The sequence below is a fragment of the Pseudophryne corroboree genome, chromosome 1 (assembly GCF_028390025.1).
Source record: "Pseudophryne corroboree isolate aPseCor3 chromosome 1, aPseCor3.hap2, whole genome shotgun sequence".
In the NCBI taxonomy this organism is placed as follows: Eukaryota; Metazoa; Chordata; class Amphibia; order Anura; family Myobatrachidae; genus Pseudophryne; species Pseudophryne corroboree.
The window spans coordinates 1,074,732,840-1,074,750,760 of NC_086444.1; the positions used below are offsets into that span (position 1 = coordinate 1,074,732,840).

The window sequence follows — 17,921 nt, forward strand, 5'->3', positions numbered from 1 at the left end:
CTCTTGGGGCAAGTCCATCTTGTAGGAGGAAACGGAGAAGAATGAGAAGGGGGGAAAAATAATTTGAGGGAGAGGGGATGGGAAGTTGGAGAAAAACAATAAAAGGGAACAGGGGAACGACAACTGCTTTTGGTCTTGTGATTTTCAATGCTCAGGTGCCGCCTCAATCCTCCTGGAACAGACACTCCAGTGATACAACCTCTACCGTCTGTTCCTTATCACGGGACCTCTCTGGATCAGCAACCTTCTTACAGTGGGACGAATGAACCCAAGTCTCTCTCTCAGCAACCTTCAATGCTGTAGTGCTAGTCAATAAGACCTGGTATGGTCCTTCCCATCTGTCAATAAGGCAACCTGAGCATAGAAAATTCCGTATCATTACATAATCCCCAGGTTCAATGTCATGACAATTACTATCTGGTAAATCAGGAATCACCAACTTCAAATTATCATTTTGATTCCTTAGCTGTGTACTCATGTTAATCAAGTACTTTACAGTCACTTCATTGTTACACTTCAAATCATCCTGAGGGTTAATCATAACATGCGGTTGTCGACCAAACAAGATTTCAAAGGGAGACAGATTAAGAGGGGACCTTGGAGTGGTTCTGATGCTGTACAGTACAATGGGTAAAGCTTCTGGCCATGTCAATCCTGTCTCTGCCATCACTTTACTCAGTTTATTTTTAATAGTGCTGTTCACTCTTTCCACTTTCGCACTCGCCTGTGGACGGTATGGAGTGTGCAGCTTGCTATCAATTCCCATCAACTTACACATTCCTTGAAAGACATCACCTGTAAAATGGGTACCCCTATCACTTTCGATAATTCTAGGGATACCATATCTACATACAAATTCCTGCACAATTTTCTTAGCAGTAAACATAGCGGTATTTGTAGCCACAGGAAATGCTTCAACCCAATTTGAGAAAACATCTATACAAACAAGTACATATTTCAAATTTCGACAAGGGGGTAATTGAATGAAGTCAATCTGTATTACCTGGAAAGGGCCGCCGGCAGGTGGGATATGAGATGGTTCTGTAGGTATTGCCTTTCCGATGTTCTTTCTCAAACAGGTAAGGCATGACATTGCTCTTTTACTCGCATGAGATGAAAATCCTGGGGCGCACCAATATGCTCTTACCAATTTGCACATTCCTTCCTTGCCCAGATGAGTCAGCCCGTGAGCTGCCTCAGCTAAACATGGAAGATATGCTCTGGGGGCCACTGGTTTACCGTGTCCATCCGTCCAGAGTCCTGAGGACTCCTGGCCATATCCTTTTGCCTTCCAGACTGCCTTTTCCTGTGTGGAACACAAATTTTGCATCTCACACAACTTCTGTGTGTTGATGGTATTAAATACCATCAGTTGTGTGGTGTCTGTCTGTCTGGGGGTACCGGCTGCTAACTTAGCAGCTTCGTCTGCTCGGCTGTTACCAAGTGATACTGGGTCCTGGCTATATGTGTGTGCTTTACACTTGATAACAGCCACTCTGTCGGGTTCCTGTATCGCTGTTAGAAGCCTTTTTATGTGAGCTGCATGCGCTATCGGTGTACCAGCTGCCGTCATGAAATTTCTGAGGCGCCATAGGGCTCCGAAATCATGGACTACCCCGAATGCGTATCTAGAATCGGTGTAGATATTGGCTGATTTGCCCTTAGCCAATTCACATGCTCTGGTTAGGGCGACCAGTTCAGCAACCTGGGCTGAGTGAGGTGGGCCTAGCGGTTCCGCTTCTATGGTGCCTTGGTCATCTACGACTGCGTATCCAGTACACAAGTCTCCCGAGTCTGACTGTCTGTGACAACTACCGTCCGTGTAGAAAGTTAGATCTACATCTTCCAGTGGATTGTCACTGATGTCAGGCCTTGCGGTAAAATTTTGGGTCAAATATTCCATACAATCATGTGTGTCTTCCTTTGTGTTAAATTCTCCTTCCCCACCACTCTCATCCTCCACCCTTTGTGCCTGTCCAGGCACACCTGGGAGATATGTTGCAGGATTTAATGCACTGCATCTCCTTATGGTGATGTTTACGGGGGCCATTAGTGCCAATTCCCATCTTGTAAACCGCGCTGATGAGACGTGCCTGGTTTGGGCAGAATTTAGCAAGGCTGACACTGCATGTGGTGTATGAATTGTGAGGTTGTGACCTAGCACTACGTCTTCGCTTTTCGTTACTAGCAATGCTATCGCAGCAACGCTTCGCAAGCATGTGGGGAGGGATTGCGCTACCGTGTCTAGCTGAGCGCTGTAGTATGCTACTGGCATCACCGTGCTTTTGGGTTAGGACGCCTGCCGCGCAACCAGCACTTTCTGTTCCGTACAGCTCAAAGGGTTTCCCATAGTCTGGCATACCTAATGCTGGTGCCTGCGTTAGGCACTGTTTAAGTCTCTCAAATGCCATCTCGGACTCGTCTGTATGCGAAATCCGATCAGGTTTGTTTGAGGAAACCATCTCCTGCAAAGGTAACGCTAGAATGGAAAACCCTGGGATCCAGTTACGGCAATACCCACACATTCCTAAAAATGTTCTGATCTGTTGCTGGGTTTGTGGCAGAGTCATGTCTCTAATTGCTTGAATTCTATCAGCGGTCAGGTGTCTCAGTCCTTGTGTTAGACAGTGTCCCAAATATTTTACCGCAGTTTGGCATAATTGCAACTTGTCTTTGGAAACCTTGTGTCCTGTGTCTGAAAGATGAAACAGGAGCTGTTTCGTATCCTTCAGGGATGCTTCCAATGAATCAGAACACAGTAGTAGATCATCCACGTACTGTATTAATACTGATCCACTCTCTGGTTGGAAAGACTGTAAACAATCATGCAAAGCCTGGGAAAAGATACTTGGACTGTCTATGAAACCTTGTGGTAATCGAGTCCATGTGTATTGGACTCCTCTATATGTGAATGCAAACAAATATTGGCTGTCAGGGTGCAGAGGTACCGAAAAGAAAGCGGAGCAGAGGTCAATAACAGTGAAAAATTTCGCAGTGGGCGGGATTTGCATAAGGATGACAGCTGGATTTGGCACTACGGGGAACTGACTCTCAACTATTTTGTTAATCCCCCTTAGATCCTGCACTAGCCTGTAACCCCTCCCCCCACTCTTTTTCACAGGGAAGATGGGACTATTGGCAGTGCTGGACGTTCTTACCAGAATGCCCTGTTGTAGCAAGCGCTCTATTACGGGATACACTCCTAACTCCACCTCTGGCTTCAGAGGGTACTGTGGGATTTTTGGAGCTATCCTACCATCTTTTACTTGTACAATTACCGGAGCTACGTTTGCCATTAATCCAGTGTCCTGTCCGTCTTTAGTCCAAAGTGACTCTGGTATCTGGGATGTCATTTCCTCTACTTGGGATGGAGTCCTATTTGTCATAATAGTATGTGACATTAATTTTGACGGGGAGTCTAACATGTCTCGCACTTCCTGAGCGTGATTCTCAGGTATGTCCAAGAATACACCTTCAGGAGTACAATAAATGACGCACCCCATTTTGCACAATAAGTCTCTTCCCAGGAGATTAGTCGGTGCCGATGCAGCCAGCAAAAAGGAATGCTTGGTATGTAACGGCCCTACTGTAATCTCGGCTGGTTTGCTAACAGGGTAGTGCTGGACTACTCCTGTTACTCCTATGGCTGGAATTGTCTTACCAGTGGTTCTCATGCCCACTGTCGAATTTATCACTGATTTGGCCGCCCCTGTGTCTACAAGAAAGTTTAATGATTTACCAGCTACATTGATTGCAATTTCTGGTTCACTCCCAAGACTTGCAATCAATTTTACTGGCTGCAGATTACAGGTATGGCCACACCCCTATTGGGTATGGTGACCTCCCTGAATCCCGCTGGCAGCAACTACTTGTGAAGGGGTTAAATGGGAACTACCAGTGGCTTGCCAGTCTCTGTTCGGGGGGTATCTTTTTGTTTCCCCTGTATGTGGCTCATAACTCCGTCTCTGTGGACCCTGATCCCAATGTCGTGTGTCGTGTCGTTGTCTAGGGGGTTGATAAGATTTTTGTACATTTCTCGATCTACAGTCTCGTGCAAAGTGTCCCTGTTTGTGACAAAAATAACATGTTACCACATTTGACTTACCCACAGGGTTTGGTGATATTAACACAGGCTGTTTTGTGGTTAGGGCCTGTATACTTACTGACATTAACTTATCACCTTGTGACTCCCTGTGTCTGGTGATATTCCGGTCGTGATCAATAGCAGCCTCTCTCAAAGTAGCCACAGACAGACCTCGCCAACATGGTTGTGTGGTCTGTACCCTAGTCTTTAATGACTCTTTTAAACCATCCATCAGTACCGATACTGCTACTTCTCGATGGTTTATGTTTGTTCTAATGTCCTCTATGCCTGTGTATTTTGCCATTTCTGATAATGCTCTGTGAAAATACTCTGCAGCTGTTTCTGACTCCTTTTGTTTAATGGAGAATATCTTGTTCCATTTAACTACCGCTGGGAAATACTCCTTTAACTGTAAGCTTATTCTTTTTACATTATCTTTGTTGTACACATCTGTAAGAGGTACATCCTGATCTAATCCACAGTCAACTAAAAATTGAGTTGCGTCGACGTTGGAGGGTAAACAAGCTCTTAGCAGTACTTGCCAATCTTTATTATTGGGCTCTAAAGTGTTTCCTAGGTCTCTGATGTATTTTTGGCTAGCAACTAAGTCTTTTCTAGGGTCAGGGAATTCAGACACTATGGTCCTTAATTCCATTCGGGTAAACGGGCTATACATGGCGATGTTCCTAACAGGAGTGACTCCTGAAGTGTCCGTTTTCCCATTTGGCACTACTATTACCTTAACAGGATTAATTCTAACAACATCATTCTGTGTAGATTCTACAGCCTGTGGTGAAATAGTTTCAGCATAGTGTATGGTGCCGTACTTACCCGTTGATACGACCTCACCTATCCCTCCGCTAGGGGCTTTTGTTACTAATCTCGTGGGTGGAGCCGTGCCTACTGTTGTTTCTGATATGGTGGCTGCTAGAGAGAGCGCCGATATTGTTGCCGATTCGTCCTCTTGATCACACTCCTGGGGAAAGTTCAAAACAGGGTACAACTTGCACGGGTTAATACTTGCATTGGTTAATTGGTTAACATTATCTTTAACATTTACACAGTTGCTAAGTGTTTGTTTGTTACACCTTAGTGCGTCATTCTCCGCAACCAATTTCTCTCCTGGTATGTATGGTGGCGGTGGGGCCGTGGCTATCAGTTTCTTGATAGAGCCAGATCCCGCCGCCTGAGCCAATCCTCTCTGTATGTCACCCTCCTGTTGCCACAACTGCAAATAATCATAATGTTGGATTCGCCTCTTTGCTGATTTAATGAGACATATCCTTCTCCTTAAATTCGTTAACACTTCTGGGCTGAAGCTACCTACTCTTGGGAATTTCTCCCCGTCATGTACAGTCATTTTCTCCCATTCATCACATAAAATTTCTGTGTGCCTTCCGTATTTTTCACACATTACGTACCTTGCCGACCCGACTGGTCGGTTTACAGAATCAACCCGAACCGAGGTTGATCGCCCCCTTCCTGAACAACTGGCCCCCATAATTTGCAGGTGTTACGGAACCTTACAAAAAACCAAGATATTCACTATAATAAGAATTTACTTACCGATAATTCTATTTCTCGGAGTCCGTAGTGGATGCTGGGGTTCCTGAAAGGACCATGGGGAATAGCGGCTCCGCAGGAGACAGGGCACAAAAGTAAAGCTTTTACAGGTCAGGTGGTGTGTACTGGCTCCTCCCCCTATGACCCTCCTCCAGACTCCAGTTAGGTACTGTGCCCGGCCGAGAAGGGTGCAATTCTAGGTGGCTCTCATAAAGAGCTGCTTAGACAGTTTAGCTTAGGTTTTTTATTTTACAGTGATTCCTGCTGGCAACAGGATCACTGCAACGAGGGACAGAGGGGAGAAGAAGTGAACTCACCTGCGTGCAGGATGGATTGGCTTCTTGGCTACTGGACATGAAGCTCCAGAGGGACGATCACAGGTACAGCCTGGATGGTCACCGGAGCCGCGCCGCCGGCCCCCTCGCAGATGCTGAAGCAAGAAGAGGTCCAGAATCGGCGGCTGAAGACTCCAGCAGTCTTCTAAGGTAGCGCACAGCACTGCAGCTGTGCGCCATTTTCCTCTCAGCACACTTCACACGGCAGTCACTGAGGGTGCAGGGCGCTGGGGGGGGGGGCGCCCTGGGAGGCAAATGAAAACCTTTTAAAAGGCAAAAAATACCTCACATATAGCCCCCAGAGGCTATATGGAGATATTTACCCCTGCCTAAATGTACTAAATAGCGGGAGACGAGCCCGCCGAAAAAGGGGCGGGGCCTATCTCCTCAGCACACGGCGCCATTTTCTGTCACAGCTCCGCTGGTCAGGACGGCTCCCAGGTCTCTCCCCTGCACTGCACTACAGAAACAGGGTAAAACAGAGAGGGGGGGCATATTAATGGCTATATATTTATATAAAAAGCAGCTATAAGGGAGCACTTAATCATAAGGCTATCCCTGTCATATATAGCGCTTTTTGGTGTGTGCTGGCAGACTCTCCCTCTGTCTCCCCAAAGGGCTAGTGGGTCCTGTCTTCGTATAGAGCATTCCCTGTGTGTCTGCTGTGTGTCGGTACGTGTGTGTCGACATGTATGAGGACGATATTGGTGTGGAGGCGGAGCAATTGCCAAATATGAGGATGTCACCCCCTAGGGAGTCGACACCGGAATGGATGCCTTTATTTGTGGAATTACGGGATAGCGTCAATTCGCTTAAGCAGTCGTTTGCCGACATGAGGCGGCCGGACAATCAATTAGTGCCTGTCCAGGCGCCTCAAGCACCGTCAGGGGCTGTAAAACGCCCTTTGCCTCAGTCGGTCGACACAGACCCAGACACAGGCACTGATTCCAGTGGTGAGGGCGACGAATCAACCGTATTTTCCAGTAGGGCCACACGTTATATGATTTTGGCAATGAAGGAGGCGTTACAATTAGCTGATACTACAGGTACCACTAAACAGGGTATTATGTGGGGTGTGAAAAAACTACCAGTAGTTTTTCCCGAATCAGAAGAATTAAATGACGTGTGTGATGAAGCGTGGGTTGCCCCCGATAAAAAACTGCTAATTTCAAAGAAGTTATTGGCTTTATACCCTTTCCCACCAGAGGTTAGGGAGCGCTGGGAAACACCTCCTAGGGTGGACAAAGCGCTAACACGCTTATCAAAACAAGTGGCGTTACCCTCTCCTGAGACGGCCGCACTTAAAGATCCATCAGATAGGAGGATGGAAAATATCCAAAAAAGTATATACACACATGCAGGTGTTATACTACGACCAGCTATTGCGACTGCCTGGATGTGCAGTGCTGGGGTAGTTTGGTCAGAGTCCCTGATCGAAAATATTGATACCCTGGACAGGGACAATATTTTACTGTCGTTAGAACAAATAAAGGATGCTTTTCTTTATATGCGTGATGCACAGAGAGATATCTGCACACTGGCATCACGGGTAAGTGCTATGTCCATTTCGGCCAGAAGAGCTTTATGGACACGACAGTGGACAGGCGATGCGGATTCAAAACGGCATATGGAAGTTTTGCCGTATAAGGGGGAGGAGTTATTTGGGGTCGGTCTATCGGATTTGGTGGCCACGGCTACGGCCGGGAAATCCACCTTTCTACCTCAAGTCACTCCCCAACAGAAAAAGGCACCGACCTTTCAACCGCAGCCCTTTCGTTCCTTTAAAAACAAGAGAGCAAAGGGCTATTCATATCTGCCACGAGGCAGAGGACGAGGGAAGAGACAGCAACAGGCAGCTCCTTCCCAGGAACAGAAGCCCTCCCCGGCTTCTACAAAAGCCTCAGCATGACGCTGGGGCTTCTCAAGCGGACTCGGGGGCGGTAGGCGGGCGTCTCAAGAATTACAGCGCGCAGTGGGCTCACTCGCAGGTAAATCCCTGGATCCTGCAGATAATATCTCAGCCCGGCATTTCAAGGCTTTTGGACATCCTCTCTCAAGTCTAAGGTACCAGATTGTGGACCATGTGCCTATTTCCAACCGTGGCGGTGACAGACAGAAACGCCTGTCACAACGTGAAATGCGATGGATTGCCTTATTGAACTCTATAGCTCCCCAGGGATTGAATGAAAAATTGACCTGGAGTGTGTTTCTTTAAGCGCTACTATATGAGCCAAGCACAGTATATGCATGCTGTAGACACCAGTATATGCTTTGGTGATTTTTTTGACAGCTGTATACTGCTCCCTTGTTTCCTGATATCGTCATTGCTTTGTATGCATTATATAGCGTGTAGCTACAGATATACATTGATGTATTTATATATAGTTTTTAGACATGATCTCTACATATGACCGTTCAGCTGTTTTTAATATATGCTGCTCACTTACACTGTTGGAAACTCTAGTTTGTTTCCTCTTATCATTTACTTGCACTGTTGTTTCACTTGCTCTGCATTTTTTGTATTTTCCTCTACAGCTCAGTAACAGGAGGCGCCGGGTGTTGTGTGTCTCCGGTAACCTAGCAACGGTGACGTCATTCACAGCCGCCCGATGCTGTGGACGCCGGCGTTTCTCCCGCCCGCCGCAGCCGTCTGACTGAACTGAGGAGGAAAGGGTATTTAAGGTAAGAACTACACATATTATGTTTGTTTTCACCATGTGTCCTTGATAAAAACACCCGCCGCGGTGTTGAAACGTTGGACTCGTCATGCTGCTCACTTTATAAAAGAATTTGTTTTCACATCAAATCCGTGGAGTGCCGCCTGTTTCTGTGGATATAAGGCCTATGGACTGTTTTGGCTTTTACACTGCAAACACCCACACTGTGTATTATCTCAAGGAGGGCACCCCGGTCTATGCTTTAGTATTTTGGAGTGCCAACTATCCCCATTGTATATATATATATATATATACTATCTGCCGATAGATAGATAGATAGATAGATAGATAGATAGATAGATAGATAGATAGATAGATAGAACTAGTTCCAGGGAGATTTTAGCTGACAGCAGAATGTGCAGCACCGCTGAGGGGGCGTGTCATGCTCCACACATGGTTGTATCAATTGCCACTCAGAGTTGTTAGCAGTATAATCCTTGGGGGGGGGGGGGGGGGGTGTATCAGTGAGGCAATTACAGGCTTTTTTCACTAATATATTCTTCCCCCCAACACTACAAGTTTTATAAACCTAAAACCATTGATTAATATCAATGGTTGGCTGGCTGCGGACTATCACTCCCTGAACCCAGTGACCAGTCTGATGGGCTGTCAATTGGGGGAAGCACTGGAGTAGTGGGCTATATACCTGGCCTCGATCTGCTTTGCTAATTGGCTGTGTTGGTGCAGTGCTCAGTTAAATTGCACCGGCTGGCAACTTTCTCTGCCTAAGGGCTGAAACACACTACACGGTTTTTGCAGGCCGGGAAAAAGCCAGACAGCTTTTTCCCGTGCCGGCATTGTAGTTAACAGTGTGAGGGCTACGGTCCCTTCACACTGCACGGCCCCGGCCCGGCTGCCGGGTCTCACCACTGGAAGGTCCGGCGGCCGGGCGGCCGCCGGGCCGTCTTTGGAGCCAGTAAACCATGTGTGTGAAGGGGAGCTTTCACACACACACAACGGTTTCTTCTGCAGCCGTGTCTGATGCTGCGCATGCGCACAGCATCACACACGGCTCAAAGCCGTCCAGTGTGACAGACACTGCCGGTTTCTCCCGGATGGCAAAAAGCCGGACAAAGTTTGTCCGGCTTTTTGCCATCCGGGAAAAACCGGAGTGTGTGTTTCAGCCCTAAGGGGCTGGAGCTGCAGCAGTGCCGGTAGTAATTGATGGCTCCTATCTCAGCTGCTTTCTGGTCAGGCAGTGTGTGGTGGAGGAACATGGGGGAGGATGTGAGCTTGTGGCTGGTGTCAGGAGTAGGGGCTTACAGCTGGTGTTTAGGCTCAGGGAATGGACTTACGGGTGATGTTATGGTTCAGTGTAGCTTCCTTCCAACATGTTTCAGCTTCTCCTAGCTACAATCTTGAAACAATATGCCCAGTCCAGATTCCTGACGGGGCAGAGAGGAATCCTGGGGTCTAAACTTTCTGTGGCAGCGGGAGACTCCCGATTCACTTTAGAGTGCAGATGTGGGAGGGCAAGCAACTATACTAAAATCGTTTGACTTATATGACAGGCAATAAACCAAATACTTTTAATTAAAAAAAAAAAAAAGCCAAGCACTTATGTGAAAACACTTTGTAACATTCATGATATATAATATACATATTTACACACACATAAATACACTTAGGTTATTGGCTGGGATGTACTAAAAATGCGGTAAAACCTCCATTTTCGGAGGGTTTTACCGCATTTTCATATGTACTAAGCCCCGACAGCCGCACATGGTATCGCCATCTTTTGATGGCGATACCCTATAGAAGCCTATGGGCTTCTTAACACCAGCTACCCCAACCCGCCACCTTGCACCGCTGACACCGGCCCCCCTCCCCCCGGCATACCTCTGTTAAGGCATCCTGGCACTGGAAGTCAAGCTCCTCCTCCCCCTAGCAACCCAGCCGTTGGTCCTTCTGGCTGCAGGGAGGAGGAGGCGCCGGGGAAAGCCTGCTGCTGCTTTTCGGCAGTTGAGGAGTGTGAGAGTCCAGGGAGGTGACGGAGACCCCCCGCACATCACCTCACTGGTATCGTGGGGGTCCTCCGTCACCGCATTGTGATGCTAATCGCATGTGTTAGTACATATACGATCAACATCACTGTGAGGGGCATCATTGTATGGTAATACATCCTGCCCAGAAGGTAAACCGTGAAATATAACAGAAGTATGAGGCAGACAACAAGCGTTGGTAATGTTCTATTGGTAAAGATAGCTACTCACTTGTACTGTTTCTTCCCAACCACCTCAGGAAACAACACAGTGCTTCAGGGGCTTTGCTCTGGTGCTCCATGCTGGTTGTTCACGTGGTGTGAATGGCCGTAGCAATATCTGCCACATATGATGAGCGGTCAGCAGCTACCCCTGAACATTATGTAGACAGCTATGCTGTCTGTCTCTGCTGCTGTGGCGAGCGCCGCGGTCGCGATCGCGTCTTTTCTGCTGTCTCTCATCTCAAAATTAAAAAGTCTGTCTCCCCTCTCAGCTTACTTAGCTCCACCTGCTGCCCACCCTCACCAGTCAGCCCGGCCTCTCAGTACAGCCGGCTGACTTTGAGCACTCTCCTGTGCAGCCCCGACCAGCAGCAGCTCAGCCTGACCCCTAATCCCAGCCGCCTGCCTGCTGCACATATGTGCTGGCCCTCTGACACCCTCCTGCTGTTCCACCTTCTGCTCTTCTGCCGGTCAGGTGGGTCACGCTGCGAGGGGGGACAGATCTGCTCGCTGTTTGTTGAAGAAGTCCTTCCCTTTCCTCCCTTTGTGAAGGTGCCGCCCCCGATCATCAGGGCGGGTGGGAGCGAGCGACGCAGCAGGGGAGGAGGGAACATCCCCAGAGTGAATAGAGAGCAGGTGCCATGCATTATTTAATTTTTTTGTTACTCCGTACCGCCCTTCAAGTGCTGGCGCCCATAGGCAGCTGCCTAAAGCTGCCTAATGGTAGCGCCGGCCCTGCATACACTACAATATAACATAGACTACCTAACCAGATAACTATACATGAAATACAATACAATACTATTACGTTCAAGGGATTACGAGAGAAAAAGGAGAAGAGAGAGAGAGATATGGCCCATAACAACAAGGAAAGACAATATGATTGCGGAGAAAACTTACGCACAAAGGAAACGATCGCATGCGCCTCTGGACATCCAGCTCCCGATTTTCAGCAATGATAACCGTTGAAGAGTGAGAGCTGGATGTGATCGGCCTGTCTATTTATGCCCCACACACAATACAATTCAATGGTCCCTACAATCTCATTGTTCATTGGACACAGGAATTCCTCCTCGCATTATAACAAAAGGTCATAGGTTGATTCATACAGGTGGGTTGTGACTATTTCCAACAGCTCAGGTGGGAGGGAAACTGGGTTTCCCGCCGCATGGATAATTAAGTGCAAATAATAGTAAATGGACATAAACTTCTTATGTCCATAATTATTCGCACGAGCGATTAATCCGCTTCAAACCAACACCGGAATATTGCTAATTAAATACTCTTCCGATGGATACTAAACACCACTGTATTACTCCTGTCTGACCCTTCGTATCAAACAAAGGGGGATTTCTCTGTTCAAGAACATTCTATATTAACCAAACTTTCAGATTCTATCAAAGGGACCATGATCTACAAAATACATTATATAGTGAAAATGTGTAACGATTGAGTCGCACGCTACGAACACATGAACTCTACCGTAAATGCACATACCGCGCGCCCGCGGGTGCCCGCAACAGCGAGTATGCGCACGCACGGGAGAGCGCACGCATGCGCAGCGCAGACCTGTGTGAGGTGCAAATATGGCAGTGTGCATAGAGATATTTTTCTGACTTTGACAGCGGATTGTCTGCAATACTTGTACATAGTTATTGTTAACTAAATCGGGTTATTGTTGTTGTGAGCCATCTATCCAGAGGCTCCTCTGTTATCATGCTGTTAACTGGGTTCAGATCACAGGTTGTACGGTGTGATTGGTGTGGCTGGTATGAGTCTTACCCGGGATTCATAAATCCTTCCTTATTGTGTACGCTCGTCCGGGCACAGTATCCTAACTGAGGCTTGGAGGAGGGTCATAGGGGGAGGAGCCAGTGCACACCAGGTAGTCCTAAAGCTTTACTTTTGTGCCCAGTCTCCTGCGGAGCCGCTATTCCCCATGGTCCTTACGGAGTTCCCAGCATCCACTACGGACTACGAGAAATAGAATTATCGGTAAGTAAATTCTTATTTTCTCGTAGTCCGTAGTGGATGCTGGGCGCCCGTCCCAAGTGCGGATTGTCTGCAATACTTGTCTATAGTTATTGTTTAACTAAAGGGTTATTGTTGAGCCATCTGTTGAGAGGCTCAGTTATATATTTCATACTGTTAACTGGGTATAGTATCACGAGTTATACGGTGTGATTGGTGTGGCTGGTATGAGTCTTACCCGGGATTCAAAATCCTTTCCTTATTGTGTCAGCTCTTCCGGGCACAGTATCCTAACTGAGGTCTGGAGGAGGGTCATAGAGGGAGGAGCCAGTGCACACCAGGTAGTCCTAAAGCTTTCTTTAGTTGTGCCCAGTCTCCTGCGGAGCCGCTATTCCCCATGGTCCTTACGGAGTTCCCAGCATCCACTACGGACTACGAGAAATAGATTTACCGGTGAGTAAAATCTTATTTTAAATTACAGATGTCTACTCATACAGCCTCAATGCAGTGTGAAGCACCTGGCGCAAGTGTGCCAAGCGGTATAGTGTGGCGACTTTTTCTTTAAATTTGTCTTGTTTGCACTACAGATGCAGCAAAACACCACTAAATCTGTACTAGACACCGGGCTGTGACTTTAACTGCGCAGGAATAAGTTTTAAGTGCAGATGAAGCACAACAGAACCTGGCATGAAGAAAAAGCCATGACTGCTGCATCGTAGCACTTCGTATATAGGGGGTCATTCCGAGTTGATCGTAGCTGTGCTAAATTTAGCACAGCTACGATCAGGCACTCAGACATGCGGGGGGACGCCCAGCACACGGCTAGTCTGCCCCGCATGTCAGTGCCGCCCCCCCTCCCCCCCCTGCAGAAATGCAAAAGCATCGCATAGTGGCAATGCTTTTGCATCTCAAGAGTTACTCCCGGCCAGCGCAGCTCCTGCGGCTGGTCGGGAGAACCTCTTCGCTGCCTCGGTCGCAGCAGCTGAGTGTGATGTCACGCAGCCACCGCGGCCCGCCCCCCCCCCCCCCCAACGGTCCGGCCACGCCTGCGTTGGCTGGACCGTGCCCCCTAAACGGTGGCCCCCTCCCGTCCAGCGACCGCCTCTGCCTCAGAGGCGCCTCTGCCTTCGGCCATTTGGCATGCGCCGGCGCATGTGCAGTTCCGACCCGATCGCTGCGATAAACTGCAGCGAGCGATCTGGTCTGAATGACCCCCATAGATTCAGTGTCACTCACACACACACACATATACAAGTGTCGCAAATCAGTGCAGTCTAGCTAAAGGGTTCCAGTATGACTGGTCGACCATGTTATGGTCGACAGCCATTAGGCCGACTGCTATTGGTCGACATTGACATGGTCAACATAGACAAATGGTCGACACATAAAAAGGTCGACATGAGGTTAACTTTTTTTTGTGCCGTTTTCTGCGTAAAGTGACGGGTAACCCCAATTAGTGCACCGTGTCCCTTCACATGGCACTCTTCACTCACCATGCTTCGGGCAAGGTGCCTCGCTCCACTACTGCTGCGCTCGGCACAGGTTACTGTTCCCAAACGTAGTCCACGTGGATCATAAAGTATGGAAAAGTTCCACAAAAGATTTTTTTTTAAACTCATGTCGACCATTTTCACGTGTCGACCATGTGTCCATGTCACTGTCGACCAATAGTGGTCGACCTAATGACTGTCGACTATAACATGGTTGACCATACAAACGGATACCTACCTAAAGCTAAAGGCAAAGATGCAAAATCGACCCTTGATGCAAGCCAAGTTACGTGGGAAGACACACTGAGCAGGGCTGTTTGGCGTGTCTGTAACACTAGTGTATGAGGACACATCTGTATCCACAAACAAACCCCACTGAATTATGCAGGAAAATAAGCACCATTTCACTTCCAGCTAAACAGAACATTGCAGCTTCTTAGACCCAGCCATTTCCCTTTGGTTGTGTCTATGTTGCCTGGAAAGGTCCTCTGCACGAAGAGAATCTAGACGCTACCATTTCCCTTTTCAACCTATGTGTGGCATTGCCGCTTTAAGAATATCTGTGAAACAGTGCATGATGGGGGAATTAGCAAGGGGTGTTGGGATGTGTAGGACACATGCAGGAAGGTGAGTTACTGTGTGTTTGGGACTGACTGTGTGTGCGGAGCTGGTTGAGGATGTGGTGCTGAGATCCAGCTGCTACAATGTAACTACTATGTTACCTTATACAGGATGTATCTCAGCTCTCCCGGCTCGTGTGCACTGTGCAGTGCTTATTGTCTGCTGTGCTCACTACGTGGGATAGCTCTGCCTGCATAATGCATTGCCGCCTAGTAACTTTGTAAATACATCCAAGGAGGTTATTTATGACACAGGAGAAGTTGTTGGCAGTTTTATTCTTACACTCTGTATATCAAGAAAATCAATCTAATCACTGTTATTTTCACTAGAAAAATGATTAAATTAATGGGCTTCATCATGAAATTTATACCCCTTTTCCATTTACCCGTGTTTTTTCCTAGTGGAAACGCCCCCCCCCCCCCTGCAAATTCCAGTATCAAGTGATCCAGGAATCCTACCTGGGTAGCTTGCCGGGTTGAACACGTTTTCAACCCGGTAAGCTGTGTAGTGTAAACGGAAGCCGTGTCGATGCGACACGGCTCCCGTTCACAGTGTATGGAAGGGCGGTGCTGGGAGATCATGTGATCTCCCAGCGCCGCCCCTGCCGCATCAGCTTCACCAACCTGGCAATATGGTTGGTTCTATATCGGAGGGGCTGAAGGGACCTTGTGACGTATTGAGGGGAGGAGCTACGTCGCCAGGGGGAGGAGCTACGGGCGAACAGGGTACCCGAAAAGTACCCTCGCCACGCTTCGGGCACGGTGGCTCGCTCCGCTCCGCTTCGCTCACCACCTAATTACTAAAGGTAATAGTTGGTGGCGTGGACAGTAGAGGAACTATCCCGCTGTCGTAGCTCCTCCCCCTTGTGTCGTAACTCCTCCCCCAAATGGAAAAGGTCCCTTAGCCCACTTGATTCTAGCATCTACCCTGGCAATATGCCAGGTTGGTGAGCTCTAGTGTAGAAGAGGGCTCTAGCACGGGTCGCAGCCGTGTCAGGCTCCTGGCTGCGACCCGTGCTATAAGTGGAAAAGGGGTATTATAGAGTCCAACATTATTCTCACTAATTTATAGTATACCATGCTGTTTGTGGTGCTAGAATTTAGCTCTCTTAACCAGTTTTTCTCAAACTCACTCCTCAGGACCCCCCTGACTGTTCATGTTTTCCACACCACCTGTGGATCTTTTAAAATGTGACAGTAAGTAGAACAGGGGGAGATGCACTAAGGCAGCAGTGATAAAAGTGGAGAAGTGAGCCAGTGGAGAAGTTGCCCATGGCAACCAATCAGCTGCTTTGTATACTTCAATAGTATGCAAATTATAAATGTTACGTCAATGATGATTGATTGCCATGGGCAACTTCTCCACTGACTCACTTCTCCACATTTATCACTGCTTAGTACATCTCCCCCTTAAGCTGTTAGGGGTCCTAATGACAAAGTTTGAGAAATACTGCTCTAACCTTTATAATTACGTATGGGGGATATATATCAAAGCTTGGTGAGAGAGCTAAAATACCAACCAATCAGATCCTAAATTACATTTTTCAACACAACCTGTAAAATGACAGGAGCTAATTGGTTGGTACTTTATCTCTCTCCACTTTCTTTGCCAAGCTTTGATACATACCCTGCCATGGTTTTTTGAGGGGCAGATGTACTAATGTTGGGTACAAACCCGCTGATGCGCCCACAATATATCGGCTATTGAGTTGAACATCCGATATATTGGCCAGTGTGTATTTATTTATTTATTTATTACCAGTATATTACTATATAGCGGACACATATTCCACAGCGCTGTACAGAGAATATTTGCCCGTTCACAGCAGACCCTGCCCTAGTGGAGCTTACAATCTATATTCCCTATCACATGTACATACAGACACATTCACGCTAGGGTTAATTTTTGTTGGGAGCCAATTAACCTACCAGTATGTTTTTGGATTGTGGAAGGAAACCGGAGTACCCGGAGGAAACCCACGCAAGTACGGGGAGAATATACAAACTCCACACATGGTGGGAATCGAACCCATGACCTCAGTGCTGTGAGGCAGTAATGCTAACCATTACACCATCTTACACCCAACTTAAGCTGTGGAGACAGATAAAGTACCAACCGACCAGCTCCTGTCATTTTTCAAACACAGTCTATAACATGGCAGTTAGGAGCTGTTTGGCTGGTTCTTTATCTCTCTTCACTTTATCTCTTGAAGGCTTAGTACATCTGCCAACTGGCTATTTTGATTTAAATACTGTATCCTAACTCATACCTCCCAACTGTCCCGATTTTCGCGGGACAGTCCCGTTTTTTGGGGACTGTCCCGCTGTCCCACCCGCGGGCCGCAGTGTCCCGCGGTGGGGGGGGGGGGCAGTTGGGAGTCTCTGTCACCCGCTGCCCTGCTTAGTGCAGACAGAGGGAGAGGAGGCATGCCAGCGGCTCACAGAGCGCTGGGCATGCCCCCTCAGTGACGAAAACGGGGGCGTGACTCGCGATCGCAGGTCCTCCCGCGAAACCACGCCCCTTTTCGTAGGCCACGCCCCCTTTTCGAGTGTCCCACTTCCCCGAAGAAGAAAGTTGGGAGGTATGCTAACTTGATAGACAATAATCAAATCAAAACTACACTCTCATATCATCAGGGGTCAGTGACACCTGGTGCAGTGAAAAGCCCACAAATGTGCGCCTGAAATGCCCTGCATTCCCGAAGATGCTGGGTTTCTCCCCGCAGACTCATCTGGCTGCGCTGCCGTCTCCTACACTGTGACAGTCATTTGGTGACACCTGGGTGCTGCCCCCCCGCTGATGCGCCCACAATATATCGGCTATTGAGTTGAACATCCGATATATTGGCCAGTGTGTATTTATTTATTTATTTATTACCAGTATATTACTATATAGCGGACACATATTCCACAGCGCTGTACAGAGAATATTTGCCCG

General features: G+C 47.9%; 1 protein-coding gene across 3 annotated transcripts in view; it reads left to right on the forward strand.

The window, feature by feature from the left end:
- The window catches only part of GUF1 (GTP binding elongation factor GUF1), a 178,148-nt gene that overhangs the window by 66,930 nt on the left and 93,297 nt on the right, over positions 1–17,921 (forward strand). Inside the window, exon 2 of one of the 3 annotated variants that reach the window (XM_063920982.1) lies at positions 8,518–8,664. The exons of 1 other annotated variant lie outside the window; for it this stretch is intronic. The gene's annotated coding sequence lies outside the window, so the exon portion shown is untranslated. Of the gene's footprint in view, positions 1–8,517; positions 8,665–14,931; positions 14,991–17,921 lie in introns of those variants that run through there. One more of the 3 variants, XM_063920981.1, reaches the window with a different exon arrangement.